At 45.3% G+C, this 22,563-nt stretch overlaps 1 protein-coding gene and 1 long non-coding RNA gene across 3 annotated transcripts in view; both read left to right on the forward strand.

Moving 5' to 3' along the window:
- Positions 1 to 22,563, forward strand: part of LOC142586849 (uncharacterized) — a 513,536-nt gene that overhangs the window by 108,278 nt on the left and 382,695 nt on the right. The gene's annotated exons all lie outside the window — the stretch shown is intronic.
- Positions 17,638 to 21,653, forward strand: LOC142587539 (uncharacterized). Of its 2 annotated transcripts, none has more exons than XR_012829567.1 (3): positions 17,638 to 18,078; positions 18,832 to 18,958; positions 21,325 to 21,653. It is a non-coding gene; the product is annotated as an uncharacterized LOC142587539 (long non-coding RNA). The 2 variants fall into 2 exon arrangements; XR_012829568.1 differs by having other exon boundaries at positions 17,640 to 18,078; positions 18,832 to 18,945.

The following is a 22,563-nucleotide window of genomic DNA, read 5'->3' on the forward strand; positions in this document are numbered from 1 at the left end:
TGGCGTAGGCGGTGTGGTAAGCAGACCACGCAAAGTGGTGAAGGCTTGGTCACATGCCGAAGTCCCATCGCGAAGGTCACCAGGGCCAGCTAGGAACGCCGTCAGGGGAGCGATGATGCAGGCGAAATTGTGCACAAAGCGTCGAAAATAATAGAAATGACCGACAAAACTCGGAGCTCTTTAAGAGTAGTTGGCCGCGGAAATTCTGGAAATTTGTGAGGGTCGGAAAGGACGCCCTCTTTGGAAATGACATGGCCAAGTATGGTCAGCGGGCGGGCTACGAAGCGGCACTTCTTTAAGTTGTAGGCCGATGGTGGCAAGGCAATTAAGGACTTCGCGTAGACGAGAGAGGTGAGTGGTGAAATCAGGGAAGAAAACTAGCACGTAGTGTAAATAACACAAACACATCTTCGATTTGAGGCCTTGCAGATTATTTTGCATCATCCTTTCGAATGTCGCGGGCGCATTACAGATGCCCAATGGCATTACTGTAAACTCATACATACCATCAGGCTTAATGAAAGCTGTCTTCGAGCGGTCTGATTCATCCACTGGGACTTGCCAATAACCTGATCGCAAGTCCAAAGAAGAAAAATTCGGCAATATGTAGACAATCCGGGGCGTCATCTATGCATGGTGGAGGATAGACATCTTTTCATGCAATGTTTTTGAGGCGACGATAGTCTACGCTGAAACGAATCGAGCCATGCTTTTTTCTTAATGAGTAGTACGGCAGATGAGCAACGGCTGCAGGATGGTTTGATAACAGCACGTTTAAGCATGTCTTCATCTTGCTTGGTGATGACACGACGCTCAGCGGATGACACGCGGTACGGACGCTTGCGTAATGGTGCGTGATGTCCCGCATCAATGTGGTGAGAAACAGCACTTGTGCGGCCCAATGGTCCTAGGTTCCAGTCAATAGAAGCCGCTCACGTTGTCTCGGCTCGAGGTCATCGACAATAGAGCGAGAAAAAAGTACCGGTGGTACTTGGTTAGATGGCACATGGGGTGTCAGTGCTGTTCCGTTAGCAGTATCCACGTCGTCAGCAACAGGAAAATGCACAAGAACGTCAGCGTCCACAACCTGGATGGTACCAATTGTCTCGCCAGAGTGCAACGCCAAAGTGTACGAATTTCGGCTGGAAATCAGTATTTCTGCAGCACCATGGTGAACCGTGAGGAGGGGGAAAGGCAACAATATAGGCTGGCGGCGACTGAAGACGGTAGCGGGTGTAAACATGACCATCCCTTCGGCAAGCGATGCGCATGAAAAAGGGATAAATACAGCACCGTGAGGAGGAAGGTCAGTGTCTGAAGCTACACAGATCCTGCTAACATCATGAACTTGAAAGTCATGAGATGGGAAATCGCATAAAACGGAGAACCGAACCATAGGACGTGCACAGTCAATGACAGTGTGTTGGCAGGACGGAAAATCCTATCCTAGAATCAATCAATCAAATAAATCAATCGAATACAACATGTCTCGAATCAGCACCCTGGCAGTGCACATAGCGACTAGCTGAACTTGTGCACTGGCTGTTCTAAGCAATAGTACCGAATGCATCATGGTCACCTTCTGTAATGCAAGGGAAAGCTTCTCACTAATCACGGGTACAGCAGCACCTGTATTGACGACCGCGCCATTTGATGCCATCAACTGGCACTTCAATAACGTTAGCAGGCGAAAAACGAGGACTTTGATGTTCCGATGAAGACGCAGTTCATGCCTCAGGAACTGCGCAAACCAGTTTTCCGTCTCAGTCTGGCACTGGACCTACGACGCATGGGTTAGAGCGAGTGCCGACGAGAGGAAAGAGAGCGACGAGTAGCATAGAGCTGCGACTGCGTAGCTGGTGTGCTATCAGCAGCGTAGACTTTCGGTGGCGGCCGTTGAGGCATACGGAATGGTCGGAAGCCGGAACTGTGAGGTCGCGGGCTGCCTACGAAGGCTGGCAAGCGCCGGCGGCAGAACCGCGCTACGTGTTCTGGGGTACTGCAGGCGTAGCGAATTGGGTGGTTGTCATCTGTGCGCCAAGAATTTGTACCCTGCTGTTGTGCACGGAAAAAGGGAGCCGCCGGCTAGCGAGGCGAAGGCAGAGGAGAGAACACCGGCGGGCGAGGCGCTGAAGGCGGAGGAGAGAACCCGGGAAGACGAGGCGCCCGTACAAGGGCTTCAGCATACTTCAGAGGCGCGGCCACGGGAGTCGGCTGACACGTAGGTGGAAGAGCTTAGGCCACAGGCTCTTGAATTATCTGTCGGATCGCTGGAGCCAAATATTGAGAAGTCTTCTCCGTGGTCGGCAAAATCGAGAGCTTTCGTTCGATCTCCTCACTCACAAATTCTTTAATTTGCGTTAGCAAAGTTGTGTGGTTGTCGTGAATAACCAATGGCGCTGACGAATCTTCCGTAGGCTGTGTATGCCGAGTTAAGATGCGTTGTTTCCGTAGCTCGTCAGAACTTTGGCACAAATTCAGAACTTCGGCCAGGGTACGCAGATCCTTCGCTAGCAACATTTCAAAGGCGTCCTATGTCTTTTATCTTGTCCTGTTCTGCCATTGACGAATTCACGCGTTTAAACAGGTCAATGACATCTTCGATGTAACTTGATAAAGTTTCACCGTGATGTTGCGCACGCCCCCGTAAGCGTTGTTCAGCGCGAAGCTTGCGCACAGCACGGCTCCCGAACACTTCGGCGAAACTTGTCTTGAGTGCGCTCCATGTTGTGAAATTGCGTTCGTGGCTTCGCAACCAGAGGTTAGAGACGCCAGCTAAGTAAAACAGTACGCTGTGCGACTTGGTGCTATTGTCCTATTTGTTATGCTGGCTCACCCGTTCGTAAAATGACAACCAATCCTCCCCATCATGATCATCGGTGCCGCTAAAGATGGCAGGATCACGCTGCCGCAACACACCAGAAACGATGACCGCCTGAGGTGATGGTGAGTGTCCCCGAGCTATTGTCGACTACTTTGCGAGCCACCTGTCCCCATCTCTTCCATGGCAGCAGTCCGGCTCTCCATCTCCTCGAACTTCTACGCCACTCGTCGAAAACTTGCTGTTCACTAATGGCGTTGGAGGCAGATTCATCAGCTCCGCAGGCCCACGCCAGCAAAACTAGGAGCAGTGACCTCCGGGCGTGGGGCCGCTGTTGGCAGCCCTATAAAACAATATCCTCCCCCAATACGCCAGCCGATCACCAACGATTCCCTTTCACAACCACACGCCGTCGACTACAAAAGTGTTTCCGCAGACATCTCCATTCAAGTCGCCAACTACCCGATCACTGCCTTCGTGGACACTGGCGCCAGTTATTCTGTTATGAGTGCCGACTAGCTTCTGAATGAAAAAAGTCACGACGCCATGGAACGGGCCAAGCCTCCAGACAGCAGGTGGTCATCTCTTGACGCCGATAGGGAGATGCACCCCCAGGCTTCAAATCCGTGAGTCAACGTACGTTGTTTCGGTTATCGTTTTGTGCGACTGCTCGTGGAAAGTCATCCTCGGGATGATTTTCTTCGCGGGCACGGTGCTGTTGTAAATATTCGGAAGCTGATTATAATGTTTTCCGACAACTACGCCACGGTGCTGAAAGATAGTAACACGCACAAGAGAGCACTGCATCTTTTTCATGACACTATGACACTCCCGCCAGCAACTGGTATGTTCATAACTGTTGAAAATGACTGCGACCATAATGATAGCGGCATCGCTGAAGGAAAGTTGTTGGTGCTCTTGGCTTGGCTAGTCAGTGTCGTCCCTGGTATTATTAAACTAAACCGGCAGATGATCGACTTTTCAGTGGCGAACTTCCGCGGCGAGTACCAAGTCCTGGCAATACAATTGGTCATTGCTCACTTTGAAGAGATTGCGGATGCAATAAGTCATACGCTTGCTGTGCTTTCTGCAGCTGTTAAGCGTGACACCGTGGTTGTCAGTACAGTCAATGTAAATCCTGAGCTATTAACCACCCAAGAAAATCGAATACGAAGTATTTTATGCATGTTCACTGATTATTTCGCATCCACGTCAGAAGTAACACAGACCCCTTTGCCAAGCATTGAATTATAACGGACTCGACCAAACATCTCGTGCGTCAGCACACCTACCGCGTGTCAAAAAAAGCAGCAAGCGGTGATTAATTGCCCCGTCAAGCAAATGATAGTCGACCACATAATTCAACACTCGACCAGCCCATGGACGTCCCCCGTAGTACTTGTCAAGAAGGGCGCCACTCTTGGGTTTTGTGTGGATTATCTCAAACATAGCAGGGTGACGAACAAAGATGTCTAGCCTATTCCCCGCATAGACGACTGTCTAGCTGGTCTTCGACAATTCCAATAATTCTCCTCAATTTGTTTAGAGAGCGGATACTGGCAGATAGAAGTTGATAAACGAGATCGCGATAAGGCGTCTTTCGTAACTCCTGACGGCCTGCACGAATTTATGATGCTGCCCTTCGGATTCTGCTCAGCTCCTGTAGCCTTCCAAAGGGTGATAGACACCGTCTGTCAGCCCTTAAATGAGACTAATCTCTCGTCTATTTAGACGACGTCGTTGTTTTTTCTCGGACATTTAAACAACACTTGTAAAGACTTCAGCCCATGTTCCTTGCAATTCGATCTGGAATCCTGTCATCAAAACTTGAGAAATGCCACTTAGATTATCAGGACCTAAGGTCGCTCGGTTACTTTGTTATTAGTGAAGGTGCTCGGCGAGATCCAGAAAGAAGTATGGCTGTTGCAGCATTTCCAACACCAGCGAACCAACGTGATGTTCGCCGGTTCTTGGGTTTCATCTCATAATACAGACGCTTTGTGTAAAATTTTTCCAAGATCGCAGAACCCGCTTGTTGGGGGCCCGGAGAAGAGAGACACTTTCCCCAAACTTTATCGGCGCCTCCAGACACCGTCCTTTCTTGGACACTTTGATAAAGATGGCAACACTGAACTGCACACTTATGCTAGCAACATCGGGCTTGCTGCCGTCGTCATCATTTGGTAAGATGGCGTTGAACCTGCTGTCACTTACGCCTAACATCTGAGGAAATGAACTACTCTACTATTGAAAAGAAATGATTTGCTGTCGTCTGTGCAATGTCTAAGATTTGCTCATATTTATACGGCCGTCCGTTCAGACAGGTTACTGACCATCATTCCGTTTGCTGGCTTTGCAAACCTTAAAGGCCCTACAGGTATACTTGGCAGATGGAGCACTCGCCTGCAAGAATTTGACGCAACGATCGTTTACAAAGCTGACCGGAGGCACACCGGTACTGACTCGTTCGTGCGCCCCACTTGCAACGGTGCCAAGTGATACCGATGATGACAGACGTTTCCTCTGCGCTGTCAATATGTCCGACTTGGCTCAATAACAGCGGGATGATTTGGAACTAAGCCAACTTATAGAGAACCTTGAAGGCCGCAGTTCCATCCTTCAAGGACATTCGCCTGTTCACTGTCTTCGTTCTGCCTCCGCAGCAATGTGATGTACAAAAATAACTTCTATCGATCAGCGTATGGACATCTCCTAGTCGTTTCGTCTGCTCTGCGTGCCGATATCCTATCCGCTTGCCACAATGAGCCCTCTTCAGTCCATTTGGCATTCGCACGTACTTTGGACAGAATTCGCCAACGTTACTACTGGCCTAAGCTCACCCATGAAGTCAAGCATTACATGAAAACGTGCCGCCACTGCCAGCGCCGAAAGGCTTCACATCGGCGCCCGGCCGCTTCATTGAAGCATGTTAAACCACCAACAAAACCATTTCGATAGATCGGCATGGACTGGCTCTGGCCCTGAGCCAAGTCTTGAGGTGGCGACCGCTGGGTCGTGGTTGTGATTGATTATGTGACGCAATACTGCGAAACTAAAGCCATCTTACGGGCCATTGCCAGTGACATCCCCCACTGCATCCACAACATTGTCCTCCGGCAGGGTGCACCAGCGGTAGTCATACCAGATTGTGGTACAGCTTTCACAGTACAGGCGATGCAAAACATGATGCCTAGGGGGACAGCTCATCGCCGAACCACTGCATTTACTCCTCAGACCAACGGTCTTAAGGAGATGTTGAATAAGACAATCGCTGACGTGCTTTCCATGTATGTCGACAGCGACCACAAGAACTGGGCCGATGTTTTGCCTTACGTTACATTCGCATTAAACACTGTGGTTCAAGAAACTGCTGGGTTCACTCCTTTCCGCTTGCTCCACGACAGTGTGGTAACCACCATGCTGGACGCCATGCTTCTACCCTAGCAATACGAAATTATCACAGGCGTGGAAGAATTTTCCGGGCTCGCAGACGCAGCTCGTAAGCTTGCATGCGACCCAATACAGAATCAGCAATGCATAGACTCCCAGAGGTATCACGCTCGTCTTTGCGAGGTTCACTACCAGCCAAATGATCAAGTATAGGTATAGGCTCGGTTCACAACGCGACCGGTCGGAAAAATTGCTGCGCTGCTACTTCTTGCCCTACAAAGCCTTGCGTCGCCTCAGCGAGGTCAAATAGGGAGTTCTCTCCTGTAGACACGACTCGTCAATCCCGTCGTATGAAACCGTTACATTCACATTGAAAGGCCATTCTCATTGCCACTCACCTTCATCCCCCTTATGTGACACTTCCTTCTTCAGAAACTTATCAGAGTTACCATGTGTGTCCATTGTATTTTTCCCCTCTTTTTTGCGTTGGAAGCATCGAGGCGATGCTTTCTAGAAAGGAGTTAATGCAATGAGCATAACAGTTGACTGTGTACTGGGCATGCCGCTACTACAGAAGCTGAGGTCGACGACACGAAGACGCGCTCTCACTGAAGGTGTCGGATGGCTACTGTCTGCTTCCATTATAAAAAACTCAACGTTTTTTGTCATATAGAATAGCGTGACTATATAAGGACAGGAAAAAAACTTTTGTGTGGAGTGTCATGTGCGAGGTAAACACTGCTTCGCACTAGTAACTCGTATAGCTCAACACTTAGATGAGTTCCGCTTTAAATGACCCTGGCGAATTTTGGGCGAAGTATATCTTTGCCGCTTGGGCGGGTGCATTCATGGTTTCCTGACCATACTGAGTGAAGCGTTAACTTCCATTTCCTTTGCCCTGTCATTGCCAAACACGCAGCCGCACATACTCGCGTTCTTTTTCTGTGGCTCAGCAATGTGAACCGCAATGCGCTCAGATGAAGCCCAATGTGATGTCATAGGTATAACGCAACGCAACATGCGCAATAACCTAAAACTATTTTCGTGGTTCCACATGAGAATTAGCAGCGCTAAAAAAGCATGTGAACAAGTGTTAGTAACTCTACTTTAAACGCACCCTGCCAGAACTTTTATTCACACCTGAGAAACACGCTGGAGTAATGCGATGGCTTCAAAAAAATGTGCCACCGAAGAAACTACCAAATCGAAGTATGTGATCGGGCTACCTGGTGATCCATGATGTAAATTCACAGCGCGTAAGCACCTTAGATGTTTTTGCTTGAAATGCTAGCAGTGAGAAATCAAGCTTTATTTTGTTAAAATCAAGACAAATGTTGCAGAAATTATGTGTAACAAGCATTTCCTTATCCTAATCCTAAGCAAATCCTAATAAGATTTGTTCCTAGCTGATGCTTTATAACGGGAATTACTGCCACCATTAATTAGCACGTTTCTTTCTTTATTGCAGAAAAAACGGAATGCACCTACTGGGTTCGCAAAAGTGTTGTAGGAAATCGCAAGTGGAGTTGTGACTTCATATTCGATGAATTTTGCAGGTCTCAAGCGATTGTAATAAATCACACGAACATAAACACTTGCTATTAAACTCACGTCAATTCTTATACAAAATAATTGTGCCTTCTTCAAATACTCCTGTAATCTGGCTTGTCAGACATTTCAAGAAATCATAACATGAAATACTCTTTTCATGCGATAGCATTATATGGCTCATGAAGCGTGAAATCCGGCGGTGTGGCCGCAGATGACAGAAAGAAAACTCTCCGATGATTAAGATTCTCCATTACGCGAAATTTGAGTGCAGTTTAATATTTATTTTCATTTCGCAATATATTGAGGGAAAGAATTTGAGAAAAACATTTAGCAGAGTCGGCAATCATGGAAAGCCTTGTGTGCGGGTCAATCGCGTTGGCTAGTTTACATGGCTCGTCGAAGGTTCCAGTGTAATCGCTGGTGCCACTAGGCTTCCAGAATATACTACACGATTCGTATCGCGCGTACAATCAGATTACAAAACAGTCGCAAACCAGGACAATCGAAACATTCGCGAACGAGACCACATCAAGGAAACCGAACAAGCGCTAGCAAGAGCTGATGGGAGCACACAATTGTACGCATTGAGCGGTCGAATGGGTCCGCATGACATATCCAGCTTTTCTGGACGCGTACCAACAAGCACCCCGAGCGGCTGCGGCACGAAGCTAGCGCATTTTCATTGGAACGGGTGGGTTTTTCGCGAATAACAAAAGCTGCAGGCCGATTATTGAAAAAGGCAGGAGGCAGATATGTTCTGGAAGAGAATCCACACGAGCCAAATGCAGTGATCACGCTATTGCAAGCAGGAATTTTGTTCCCAGCGCGGTTAGAAATTCAGAAATGGAAGTCTATGTGAACGACGAAAATTTGTACTTGATTTTCGAGACACAAACGGTAGCTGTAATAAAACTACGATGTCTATCTTAAACGTCGCTGCAGCGTATGTAGTCAGGAGACTCAGCTTTCTATTGACTTTCTACACATGGCGCAACACTGTTCACAAAAGGATTTCTGACGCAGTCGTGCAAGTTCACGTGGTATCTATGAAAAGCCCCAGCGTATCACTTGCGGAAGCGTTGGAAGCCGTGGTCGAGTCGCTTAACCACTCGCACCATTCGTTCCGCGTCATCCTGGCAGTGGATTTCTGCCGGGCTGCGTGATGCCTATTTTTTTAACGCTACGTAGGACTCAGTTCGACAGTCTTCCTCCAGATGGCCGAAACACAAAACTCATGATTTGGTTTTTGTTTCTACGGGAGAGCTCTTCAAATTATATATGTGCTATTTTTACTTCCTAAAACGTAGCAATGGGTTGCTTATTGAGCCATTGCTTTTATTATCAGATTTTACTCCTTGGACAACGTAACAACAAGCACGCGCATGCCTTGGCTTTACTCTAAATATGCTATCGTGCAGCATGCACTCAGGAATTCTGGACATTGCACCTTTACCATCCTGTGGAACTTGACGGCAATGAACATGCATAACTGAATTTTAAACAATTTTACTTCTGTATAATAGCCGAGTATCAACAAGTTTCAACTGTCTGCCCCAAGAGTGTAGTCCTTTGTAACATACGCATTTGTAGTACTTTGTCGGAACATCGGTGGTGCGTTAAAGCAGTGCGTTGGTCGGGGATGGGCGGTTATGTCACAAGGCAGGAGCAAAAATTTATGGTTTTGCACCTTCTCAGCAGAGGCCACATTCACTTGAAGAAGCGCGAAATTTCATCCGTAAAGCGACTGACTATAGCTGGAGTCTTCAACGGCAATTGGAGAGCGAGTGTGATGCAGTCTGTTTGCACGCGCATATTTTTGTGAAGCAAAAGGAAAAGAGAGGGAGTGTATATGGGTGCACGAATCTTGAGCCTGCGTGCTTGTGTATGCGTGTTTATGTCTCAGCAGTTGAATATTCATGCGCACAAGTGCGTGGATATGCATGTGCACAAGTGCATTTTTGCGCGTGCGTGAATGCGTGGGCGCTTGTAAATGTGAATGCAGGGAAACACGTATTGTGCGTGCGCGCGCGCGCCTGTATGTGTGTGTGTGCGTGTGTGTGTGTGTGTGTTTTTGTGTGTGTGTGTGTGTGTGTGTGTGTGTGTGTGTGTGTGTGTGTGTGCGTGTGGGTGTGCGTGTGCGTGCGCTCGCGCGCGCGCGCTAGCTCACGAGCGCGAATTTCGCGCTTACACCTACTCGTTGGGATGAATGAGATATGGTTTATTTAAACCCGTATTTGAATCTACAAGACAAGAACGAATGACACTGCCTTTATAGGATTATCTCCTTCTAAAAGTGAATCAATGCAAAAAAACAGAAAACGCAGGGCCCTTCCACTCTGTGAAGAAGTATGAGCAGCGAAGCTGTGTATGTGGTCCCCTTAATGGCGAACTACACCTCCCCCGGGTCGGCCCGGCATTGCACTATCTTCGGAATCAGCCCAGGTATGTGGAGTGCTTAAATCTTGCATAATTTTCGCTACGGATCGGCCCAGTGTTTATTTCATTTATTTATTTTTATTTAGGCATGCAGCAGGCCTTAAAAAGCCCAGGCAGGAGGGAAAGGTACATATAAAAAGGAAAATACAACTGATAGAGGAAGGAGTAGAAACAGCTCTTGAAAGATGCAACAGAAATTAGGAATGCATGATGCGTAAAGCTCCTAAATAATGCATAGAGAGTGGCAAATCCAAATCGAAACACTGTTTCATAAGCCCAATATCGAAACACTGGAAATATAATAAAGAAATAGAGGAGTATATAATTCAAAATTACTACAACGCGCAAATCAATAAATATTGCATTATGATACAAATTGAAACAAAATATCCTAACTTCAGGATTTTGTTCTACACGCGGAAGCGATAGTGGGGAGAGTAGCCCTCACTAGCTTCGCTGTAAAAAAAAGAAAGAAAAGGAAGCGCCCCAGCCGTCAGTACCGCCGCCCCAAAATTAGTCACGCTGGCACCGTCAGCATCGGCACGGCTCTATGAGCTGCTACCAAGCTGTTCACTTTCGTTAGCTTCCTTCCCTCGGCGGATGCATCATTGCACCATCATTGCGTCATGCATCGCTTCTGCGACTGAGGAAGCTTTCGGTGGCACGCGTTCACTGCTGTATTGGCGCTAAACCTTTAGCTCCTTGCCTTCTTAAAAACGGCGCGAATAAAAAATCGAAAGCGAACTGGACACAAGCAACATGCTCACGGGGCCATACCATAGAGAAAGAAATTCAACAAGAACGGACACTCCCATAGAGTCAAGCGGCCGAATTGACTGTACCGTACCAAGCGGATGGGATTAACACTTTGTGGTTTTTGTTTTGGGGGCGCGCATTTTGAACGCCAGCTGGTACAGGCCACGCCGGCTCCGCTGATCGGCGCGGCATTCTTTTTTTTCGCTTCTACTGCTGAGCCGAGTGTGGCCTTGGTGCGGATTCGTGTTATTAAGTTGTAGAAATGATTGCAAACGATCTTTGCAAACTTCCATCGAATCTGTGCCACGTGAAAATATATTAAGGAATGGCAAGGCTTCTTCTGAAATGATGAAGCGCTTATTTTGCACTATATAAATGTTAGTTCCGCGGTTTTTGTTCATTCATCCAAAGTTGTGGCCCCAGCTTAGCAGCAGTAGTTCTTGTATGGAGCTCCACCGGGCGGCATCAGCTGAAATCGTTAAATTACAAGCATATGTAATTTTGGTGTATAAAGCTAACATGAATATTCGGTGTAGAGGGGAAACGTGCTTAACAGGAATATTGGGTGCAGAGGCGAAATGTGCTTAAGTGGTGAATGGGCGGCATTACATAGACATTCACTTTTACATAGACGGCATAGAAAATAGACTCCTCCCAAACATTATCATAAAATATGCAGAATACGTATGATGTTCAAGCACTACCCCGTCCCGGGCATTATTACCCGCACTTTAAGAGCACAAATACACAGGCGACTGCGCGTTTTTGAAACAACTTGGCCTCAGCCGACGGAATACTACGCTGCATACACAGAGGTGGCTACAACACAGGCTCTTGGCCATGCCAGGGCACAAGGTGAGGCCCGCTGCGTCGCGCCTGAACGGCGTCTCGGGCCTAGTTCTCCGGGCGCCCGCTGCGCCGCCACTTCTCGGGGATGGCTGCTGTTAGAGAGCGCCTTCACAGCTGCGCTGGCACGCGCGATCTCCACTCTAATCGAGGCGTAAATAATGCGTTTTATATTTGGAACCTTTTAAGTCGTCATTGGGAGTGCTGATTACGCCACAAACGCCAACAGGTTGTCACAGGGGTGGAAATCTGTTCTAGAATACGCCTGAACGCTATCCGTGACGGTTGGCCGTACGGTGCACGACCGGGTGATGCACTTCCATCGAGAGGTTCTGCTTGAAGCAATCTATCAGTACTTTTATTCACTTCTCGTGAACACGAACGCAAAGCAAGAACTTTACATAGGGAGAACTTGTACCGAGTTTCCCAAGTAATGCAAACTAACTTGAAATAAAAACGCTTATCGTTGCAAATAATGATCAGTAGATTGTTTCTCATGAAAACGAAGCGTATTGAGTGATGCGAGAGGTTATCTAAGGAGTGCGCCCCTTTTAACGAAGCTTCAAAAAGCCTCTGCTTCGAACATGCTCATACCCTTTATTTGAGCACACTTTCCATAAAACACATTGCCGCAGGATTGTTTCATTGTAGGCAGTTTTTCTTCTGAAGTGGCCAATTAGTTGATTATAAAAAAAGAAGCTTTGTCTCCTTTTTTCCCTCTTTGTAATATCTAAAAAAGGACTGAATTTCGTTGTCGTTTTCATAAACTAAGATGCGGTTTTTCATTTCATCCGTTTGGACTGCAATTTTTTCAAGTCTACTCCTTGACGGGCAACTTTTTTTTCAATCTATTGACTGCTTTCTTTGACCGTTCTAGGACGTCCACAATATCTAATGTAGTTTGGCAGGCCTGGTCAACAAAAAAACTACGTTCAGAGCATGACTAAGGCAGTCTCTGGAACTAGAGCTTCCACCTCGTCGCTGAGAAACTGCAAGGCAGTTTCGATGTTGGGGCTTTCTCCTAAGCTGCCGCAATTATCGCTTGCCTCAACTACTGCGTGATCAGTAAAGTTTCTTCGATGGCGTTTTTTTGGGCTGCACATTCTCTTTTTGCAGGTACTGTGAATATTTGCAAAACACGGTCGGTACCGCATTCGGAAACAGGAGCCTAAATTTCGTGTTCTTTTTATAGTCACTTTCTGTAAAGTGCAGGGAACATACCAGAGACCTATCGCTCAGTTCCCACTTGCTTCATTTTCGATCCGACATTCCTCGGCGAAAGATATTTTTTGGCCGCGCATCTCGACGCTCCAAGTCTCAGGGGAACTCGTGATATTTCACAGTCAGGTCCTTTTTGGCATTTGTGTCGCAGAGTGGCACACAACAGTTGCACAGCATCGCACCACATGAACGACGCTGGCTACGGCACACACGCACACCGAAGAGCCTTAACAAAGCACAGCAAGCACAGGCAATCTTGCTCACACACGCGCACGCGAAAAAGCACGAGATTAATGCGTATCGCATGAGGCAAACGCATTCTGACGCGAACCAACTTGCTCGCACACACGCACGCGAAAAAGCACGCGATTAATGCATAGAGCACGATGAAAACACGTTCTGATGCGAGAACCAACGCCCGCTTAGCCCCGGCGCGAAGTCGGGAAAGCATCCCCGAGCAGTGGCGCCCTCACCTACAAAAGCGGTCGCAACTGTAAAATCGGCCGAGACGCGCCCGCCAAGTCCGCTGAACGACGTAGCAGGCCGCACCTTGGTTTTGTTGCATCTGGGTCGCAAGCCCCAAGGGTAGCGTTGGCCTGGCGGCCTGCGGCACCGCTGGAAGCATCCCAAGGTCCTGGCAAAGGATGAGTCGATTGCTAACAGAACAACTTGTTTATTATAGCATCGCAATAGAGCGGCCGGTCAGGTCGACCGAAGTGGAGAGACGGGAGAGCACGTTACTCGACGGAAGAATTCGAAGCCTCTCTCTTGGCGTCCAGGGGCAGCTGGTTTGATACTCTCGGAGTCGAGGGCAAGAAGGAACGGCTTGCGAGGGCGCCCGTGACGGCGGCGCACGGAACACGCCGCGACAAGTCTCCGCCGCCCTTATGAAAATGGATTTAGAGTTCCTTTAGAACTCCTAATGAGTTCCTATGGAGTCAAAAGGGACTCTATAGGAACTCGCGATCTATAGAGTCGTCTGCATAGAATCTCTATAAGACGTCTATAGAAACCTTTCTATAGAAACAAGTCATTTCACACACAATAGATGTGCAATAGAGGGTGTATTGACGTCCTATGTACTGAATTCTATAAAGTAATTTTTATAGAATGTCTTTAAAACTTCTAACGCGACCTGTCTATAGAATGGCTCTCCATTCGTTCTCTATAAATGTTCTATAGAGAGTGTATTGATATCATATGTACTAAATTCTATAAAATAATGTCTATAGAAAGTTTTTAACACTTCTAATGCGGCTTTTCTATAGACTGACTCTCCATTCACGCTCTATAAGCAGTCTATAGAGGGTTTATTGTCATCATATGTACAATATTCTATAAAATAATGTCTATAGAAAGTTTTTAACACTTCTAATGCGGCTTTTCTATAGACTGACTCTCCATTCACGCTCTATAAGCAGTCTATAGAGGGTTTATTGTCATCATATGTACAATATTCTATAAAATAATGTCTATAGAAAGTTTTTAACACTTCTAATGCGGCTTGTCTATAGACCGACTCTCCATTCACCCTCCATAAATGTTCTATAGAGGTCGTATTGACATTTTATGTACCAAATTCTATAGAAAAATTTTTATTGAACGTTTTCAGAAACGTTCTATAGAGGTCGTATTAACATCTTATGTGCCAAATTCTGCAGAAAAAAATGTTTATAGAACCTTTTCAGAACTTCTAATGCGGCCTGTCTATAGAATGGCTCTACATCCACCATAATAATTCTATAGAGGTCGTGTTGACATCTTATGCACCAAATTCTATAGAAAAATTTATAGAACGTTTTCGGAACTTCTAATGCGGCCTGTCTCTAGACTGGCTCTCCATTCCCGTTCTAAAAATGTGCCATCATATGGCATATGTACTGAGTTCTATAAATGAACGTTTATAGGACATTAAAGAAGCTAAAGTGCGGCCTGTCTAAGAACGGCTCTATATTTTCACTCTATAAACAGTACCCAGTATCCAGTGCATCGCCGGATTATGGGTCCAGTGCCGCGCGCTGGATGCATGGGGCGCTGGGCAAGCGCGGCGTACTGGGAGGCGCTGGTTGCTGGTGCGAAAAACAGCTCTAGCGCGTTAAATACGCGGTGCCTGGACACCGTATGTATTTTTTGAATAGAGAAAGCGACAGAGAGCGTTTTAGTGCAATGAAAAACGAAAAAAAGAACATGTAAAAACAGAAGTGCTCTGACCAGGATTCGATCGTCGCACCTGCAGATCCACAACCCGGATCACTACCGCTACGCCACGCCAGCATACGAACACAGGCGGATAATTTAGCATACCAAAATCGAGAAGCACTTTTAGTTTCACAGAGAGAAGTCTTGCACAGACGTGGTAGATGCGTTATCGCCCAGCAACTAAAACTCACGCCTGTACCACAAAGAAAAATTTGCTTTCCGTATTCAATAGTGTGCTCGGAAGTGCCATAACATCGACTTTCACTTGCGATTGGTATTTTAACTTCGAAAGAAGTCCTAAATGAACCACCGACCCGGGACGCTGCATGAATGGGCTGTTACTGCCGATTTCGATAGCCGTTTCTTGTTCTTCACGCGAGGGGTATGCTATGTTTTCTTAGTTCAGTGATGTCTTTCAGTCTACACGTCTGTCTAGTCATATATATTCGTCAGAGAAGCGCAGGCTAGTGCTGGGAGCCTTCGGCGACAGCACATATACCTGCGTTTATGACGCGTCACATCGGCGCTCCTCACTTCTTGTGCTGGCACTGTAGACATGAAAAATTTGTTTATTTAAAAGCACTGATGCGAAATCTGAAATATAAAGTAATTTATCCTTGTTAGACTCCTTGATTCTTGAGGTTAGACGCGCCGATAGCGTGCAGACGGACTCGGCGGATACGCTATGCCTAAGCTTCGGTGGGGACTGATCTCGGCGCGGTTAGCTGGCGAAAGCTAAAATGTGTGTATTTGAGCCTCAGAACTCTTTTTAGTACAATAGGGAAAGTGGAAGCGCACGAATCACCTCAGCCTTGTTATCGGTGCGATAATATCAAGCAGCGGTAGGCTTCGAACTCGGGGTCTGTTCGAGCGCGTCTGAACGACTTCTGGATTTCATGTCCACTCCACAACACTGCGACAATGGCGATAACTCCCAATCATATGTTACGTGCGAACTACTAAAAAAGCGGCGTCCTCTGCGTTTGCATAGTTTCGTTCAAGAATTTAGCTATCCGCCTTGTCAAAAGGCAAAATGCAAAAAACGAAAGTGATTTTCATTGTCACATGTGCAGGAATAAACAAGGCAGCTCACGCACCTTTATTCCATGCTGCGACACGAAATAGTTCTATGACCCTGAGATATAGCGTTATTTAGGACAAGAGACTAGTATGAAGTGATGAAATTGTATAAAGCATTTAATATTCAGCAGCGCTCGTCCTTGCGTACTGGAGCCAGCGCGACACAAACACAACCAGCGCAGTTTCCAATGCGACCGTCTCTTCCAGTGTGACCCAGCATTGCCCAGCTCTTATTCAGCGTTCTCACTTGTCTCGAGTGAGTCCCAGCGAGCGCCAGCGTACCCAGTGCGATCCAGTGCTTAAAAAAAAAAAAATAACAACGCGCTGATTTCACACTGGAAGGCACTGGAAGACGCTGGTTCTTGCAATCGGCATTTCCGAGGTTTTTTACTATGAAGTAAGAGCATCGTTAAAAAGACACTCATTGACGAAGGCAAACATCACACTAATCGAAATTAGGAAAACCAAAGAAATATAACGGAAGCGCGCATTGTGGTTTATATCGCATATGCAGGTAAATCACAAAGATGTATACCAAGAAACACTAAGCAAAACTGCGCCTTAGCAATCGCGTCATATCTATTTGCTGGCATGCAGTGACTGCAGCACTTGGGGCGGAAACACATCGAACGCCGCCGCACATTTCTGGCACACACCACTCAAATGCGACAAATGCACGCTGCAGAAACGATTTTTTTTTTTCAAGGAATCTTGAAAAGTCACGGACCACATGAGCGCGATCCGCGCATGATAAGCACATCGCCACGAAAGCAAGATAGGGAACACATAAGCGTAACCTGTGCCTCATGGGTAAAATTAAAAATCATCGTATATAAATTATGTTGCTGTGCGACGGACACAAGCGCACGGAAACATCACACACTGCACATGTGTACCTCCGAGGTTGTGTGGACAATTTCTGGGCTACATTTAAACGACAGCAGGAAGTTACTTCAATGAGAAACGAAGTGAGGGCGCATGTAATGCAGGTAACGGCTGCGCATAAAGTCATTTAGGGTTTTAAGGCCAGTGACCGAGGTTGAAATCGTTAAAATCACAACCCAGCAATAGCTTACGCAGGGTAAATTGTCCGGATCTTGAAGGCCATGCTTTTTGCTGACTACATGTGGCATAAGCGATTCAAAAGCAAGAATACTGCATGTAATTTATTTCTGCCCTAAACTATAGCACACAATATGAGCATGTCAATGTTTCTTCTTGTCTAGCAACATATGTATGCAGTTCGGCCCAAAACGGCACAAAACCTGCTGTAGTGGGTATTATTGTAGGAATCACGGAGGCCACAACAGCCGCACTATTATACAGACGGCGCTGGCAGCGCCGGTATTTTCGTATTCAACGCGACAGGTAGAATACGAAGATACGGCGTGTTGTAATTGCTCCGTCTTCAACGGTTGTTGTGCGAGCTGCATCGATGTGTTTGTTTGATCGTGTGTTATTAGGTTTGCTGTAATGAAATGAGACGTAGTTCGCGAGCACGAAAGTGCCAGAAGATGGCTTGAGTCTCGCTGTGAGCACGCCGTATGCGTGGCGCGCCAGCTAAATGTGGACCAACGATTTTGATGCCGTGGAGTGCGTTCCCTTTGTCTCCGCTGGTTGTCGTGGAAAGCTTGGTGGACGGCGCAAAGAAGTAATGCGTATTATTAGCGTGCCTCAGCTCGTCCACTACCCAGCGGCTTGTTTGCTGCAAGTAACATCGCAGACGCGTGACTGGAAACTTGGAGAGCGCCTTTCGACCTCGCCGTACTGTTGAAACGGTAAGCAATCGTGCTCGCCAACTACACGTGCGTTCATCCGTGTTGTGTGTGCTTCCCGTGTGTGTATAGAGTGCCTTGCGAACGTAGCAAGTGGAACACCCACGTCAACAGTGAACCCTGTGCTGATACTTGCTACGCGCTGGTTGTAAAAATTGTGTACTCTATTGCCACAGTGCGGAATTGATAATCCTGATAAGCGTTTGCTTCCGCTGAGAAAAGTTTCGGAAATCGTGTTCACCTTGTGCAGCTGTGCGTGAGCTCCCGCCTGTCTGCTAAAGTTGCATAGTAACGACCCGTCTACCTCTTCATCGATTCTTTCTTCAATGACGTTTCCTCACTTATAAATGCTTCGACGTTGTGCACAATCTCTGCTTACGAGGTTTTTGGCTAACGAACAGTTCTAGGGAAAAAATGTAAGCCAATCACAGCTTGCTACTAGTACAGCTTTATTTCCAAGACAAGATGTGTTGACATAACTGACTTAACTAAACATGACAGGGGAACGTTGCCTATACTAAGTAATGGAAAAAACATTAAGATTAGATTGTAATCTGCTGCTGCGGCGCGTCCAAAATTTTATTTGATGTAGAGGTCCCTATTGTCATGACATTCGATAATTTCAAGCATTTGCTCTCTTTCCACATTAGTGCAGACATTGTTTTCATGACCCTTTTAGGTGCTGATTGCATGTTTTCACGATATCACAGCTTTATTGTGCCACTGCTATAAGCTAACATAGACCTCATTTTGTAGTGGCGAGACCGTGACCCACAACATAAACTACAAGATCGAGGAGCCCCCAGAAATGCAGACCCTGTGGATATATGGCTGCAGCAGCATGGCGTGTGATCTGGATGGTCACGTCAGGTGTGTATGAAATGTATGTGTTCCAAAAAGGGGGCTTGGTGTCATTCATGGTGAATTTTGTCAACACATTCCATACTGCAGCTTACTAAAGAGACTAAATATTTATGCAACCTTATTGAACTTGCTACCTATTTGTGTGCATAGCCATTATGCCCACATTATTGTGTTCTGTATAAAACTATACCGAACCTTTCCTGATGTTTAATATTTCTTTTGCGTAAGTTGCTTACCTGCAAGTTAAATATAATTTTTGCTTTGTACGTAGTGTATTTATGACTTTTTATGGTGGTTTTCTTCTTTGAAAACTATTTCCTATGCTGTACCCCTTATTTGCATAATTTTTTTTCTGTTTGTGCTACAATCTCGTGCAGTTTTCTGTGCATGTAAGAATTCGAAGTGTAGTGGACTAAATATGTCACAGGTCTAAGCACGTAGTGTGCACACCTTTGTTTATCATTGATATCTTTACAGTTACTTCTCTGTTCCCTTAGTAACAGCCACTGCGAAATACACATTTGGTGAGCTTTAATTTCTTGAAAATTAATATGATGGTCAGTATTTCCTATGCTGCATTTACTTCAGTAGTACATAGGCACAGACTGATATGGATACCTTGTGACCTACACAGGATGCCTTTTTTTGTTTGTTGCATTAAAAATGGCGGCTCACCCACATGTCTTACTATATATGTGGTATGCCTCATCGATTGCACTTGTCAATTTTTACAGTGGATGAAAACAGATGAATGATTGTAATCCAACATGAAGCCCCGTTTTGGAAATGTACGGCCAAGTTGGATGACCATACTGGTCTTTTAAATGAAATATGGTGGTCTCTTATACACATACGATACCGGCCAGTTTGCCCTATGTACACTTGACCACATGTGAAAGGGATACAGTACGCTGCCTGTGACACACACGCCAATTTTGGTGGTATCTTTCACCGAGCAAGCCTCCCTTGCCTGCTTGCCTTTCTCAATTCTCTTGCACACTGCTGTGCATATAGGCACCCCGACAAGAAAGGCTTGCTTAGATACCACTAAATTTGTCTTGTGTCTGTCAGAGGTAGTGTAGTCTATTCTTGTGATCATGTGTATATTTGGTCAAATGTACATGCAGCAGATTGGCCGGTGCCTCAACACGTGCCTAAGACAGCACCATAATTCACTCCCCGGGTCAGTATGTTCGTCCCACTTGACCATGCATCGATGGGACTGGGGCTGCACGCCAGATTTAGACTGTTCATCTGTTTTGTTCAGCTGCGGCAACCAATTGACCAACAAATTCGCTGAGGAATGCCACATAACAAGACTGGGTCACAATCTGTTTACTGAATTGTCTGCAACCTTCGTAGGAACAAATTTGTTTGTTGCAACTAGTTTTAGGCACGTTATTTCTTGTTAAATTTTCTGCTTGACCTACAGAGCAGTTATGCAATCAATTTTCAAAGAGACATGATTAGTATAATTTTTGTTTTCTGTTTTTCACATGCCATGTTGCAAGAAGGACCCTTTTTAATTAAAACTGAATTAACTTTTCAATTGCAATTGGGAAGTCTTATCATTGCGTTTAGGATACATATATCAGTGTACATACCTGTACTAGATTAGAAACTAATTGTTTCAATAACTCAAAAAGCACGAATATACTGTGTCCATTGTATCTGACAGTGACACTGCGACTGTGTTCCAAATACCACTAATTGGCAGTTATCCATCATAATATGCGAAAACAACTTAAAACATTATTGTTCCCCTTACAATGGATACTTACATGCATCATCATGATTGCTCAAGCTCCATGTGAGAAATTTATGGTTGGCATATTAAGCATAGTACCTACCAACTATGGCTAACAGCGGATGGAATATTAATTTTGTCTACCGCTCAGCAATAGAAGCCAGTAGGTCATTCCCTTCTTTTCAAAAAATTTGTTTCCTATGCACAGTGTGACGTCTGCATAGGACTCTTAGCTCATGGGTGTTCCTGCTTGCTTATCTTATAAATGGGGAATGTGTTGTCATTGCAAGATGAGATTAAGGTGTGACTAGGCTGTTGTCGTTTGGAGATGCTTTTTGTCATCAGCAATGATATTCTACTGCCAGGCACATTGGCCCAGTGCTGATGTCACAGTATCTTGGGAAAGTGAAGATATTGTCAAAAATGATTCTCAAAAGAACTGCCGCTGTTTGGCAGAGTGGTGGGAAGGTGGGGTGTTCTGCCACTTTTCTGTTATAATTTTTTTCTGAAATACTGAAATGAAATTTAGCATAATGCTACAACTATATAGATATTTGTGGCATGTTTGTGCCTACTAATACATTATGGCTGAATGTTCATTACACCTTTTGAAAATTAATTTCAATTGTATTTTCCAGGCTCCAGCGTCGCCATTACTAGACGGACCAAATGAGGCCAAAAACTAGCCTTTCCTCGCTCCTTTCCTGGGAAGTGAAATAGCAGGTGATCATGTAAGAATGAACTTGCAACATGTGAGCAGTAGCCAAAGCTCCATACAGGTCATGCTGGTGGTGGAATGATAAGACAAACCGCAATATTTATTTGTTTACTTGTTCACTTAATATTTATTTATTCATATCTCGTGAATACTGTGCAGTTTTTCAGCAAGGAAACAGATAAAATAAAGAAATATCATTGCATCAAAGTAAACATGTTATTTCAAAAAGCATAATTCACGTAGCACAGTACCATGTTAAAACATTTTCAGACAACTAGTCTGCTTTTGATACGAATTCATGAAAACTGCAAATTTTGAAGAAACAGAGCAGTAAGGTTAACAAATCTTACTCGTAACTAAAAAATTAGATCACATTTTTGTTGGACCTAATACCATAATTTAATCTGGCAAATTAGAGATACCATATGCTGCTCTAATATACAATCACTAATTTATGAGTAGATGTGCGAAACTCTCAAACATTGCAACAATTTCATGTAAGCTGTAAATTCATATATAAAGTTTGTTGACATTAGACATAGCAGATGGAGTCTGCAGAACTGTGATATCTCTTTCTGGCACAGAGACGGGGATTAGTAACCTTCGTGGTGTTATTTTTCTTAAACCTGCCAAATAGTTCTTCCTGCAACAAGTTGAATTCTCAAATGCCACAAACTTCAAATTAGTGCTGTGGTTGTCTCAAAAGTATTTCTGTATTTTGGATGTATTTGAGTAGGAAAATTTACAGAATTAAGGAACTTGTGCTAGTTCTTCTTTATTTTTTTACAGTTGCAAACTAAGTCCTTTTCCTTCAAGTTTTGCTATTTTCAGCAAATTTTAATAAATATTGATGGTTTTAATGTAAAACTATGATTTAAACATTTTTAAATGTATCAAACCTCATCAAATTTGATTCCATAGTTGCCGAGAAAAACTATTTTACTGTTTATGTGCATTACATAGGAGCTCCTGAGCTAAATCTCTTTTTTAGTCATTGCGTGTGTCGGTCTGGTTTGTATTTCTCACCCTAATTAGAATATTGGCTCTGATCTCAAAATTGTTTCCCTTACAATGAAATACAAGCTTTTAAACTTTGTACGATATATGCTGTACTGCTCTATGAAAACCACTGTTTGCCACATTTTTGCAGGGCCTGCCA

This window comes from Dermacentor variabilis, chromosome 7 (genome assembly GCF_050947875.1).
Source record: "Dermacentor variabilis isolate Ectoservices chromosome 7, ASM5094787v1, whole genome shotgun sequence".
NCBI classification, from domain to species: Eukaryota; Metazoa; Arthropoda; class Arachnida; order Ixodida; family Ixodidae; genus Dermacentor; species Dermacentor variabilis.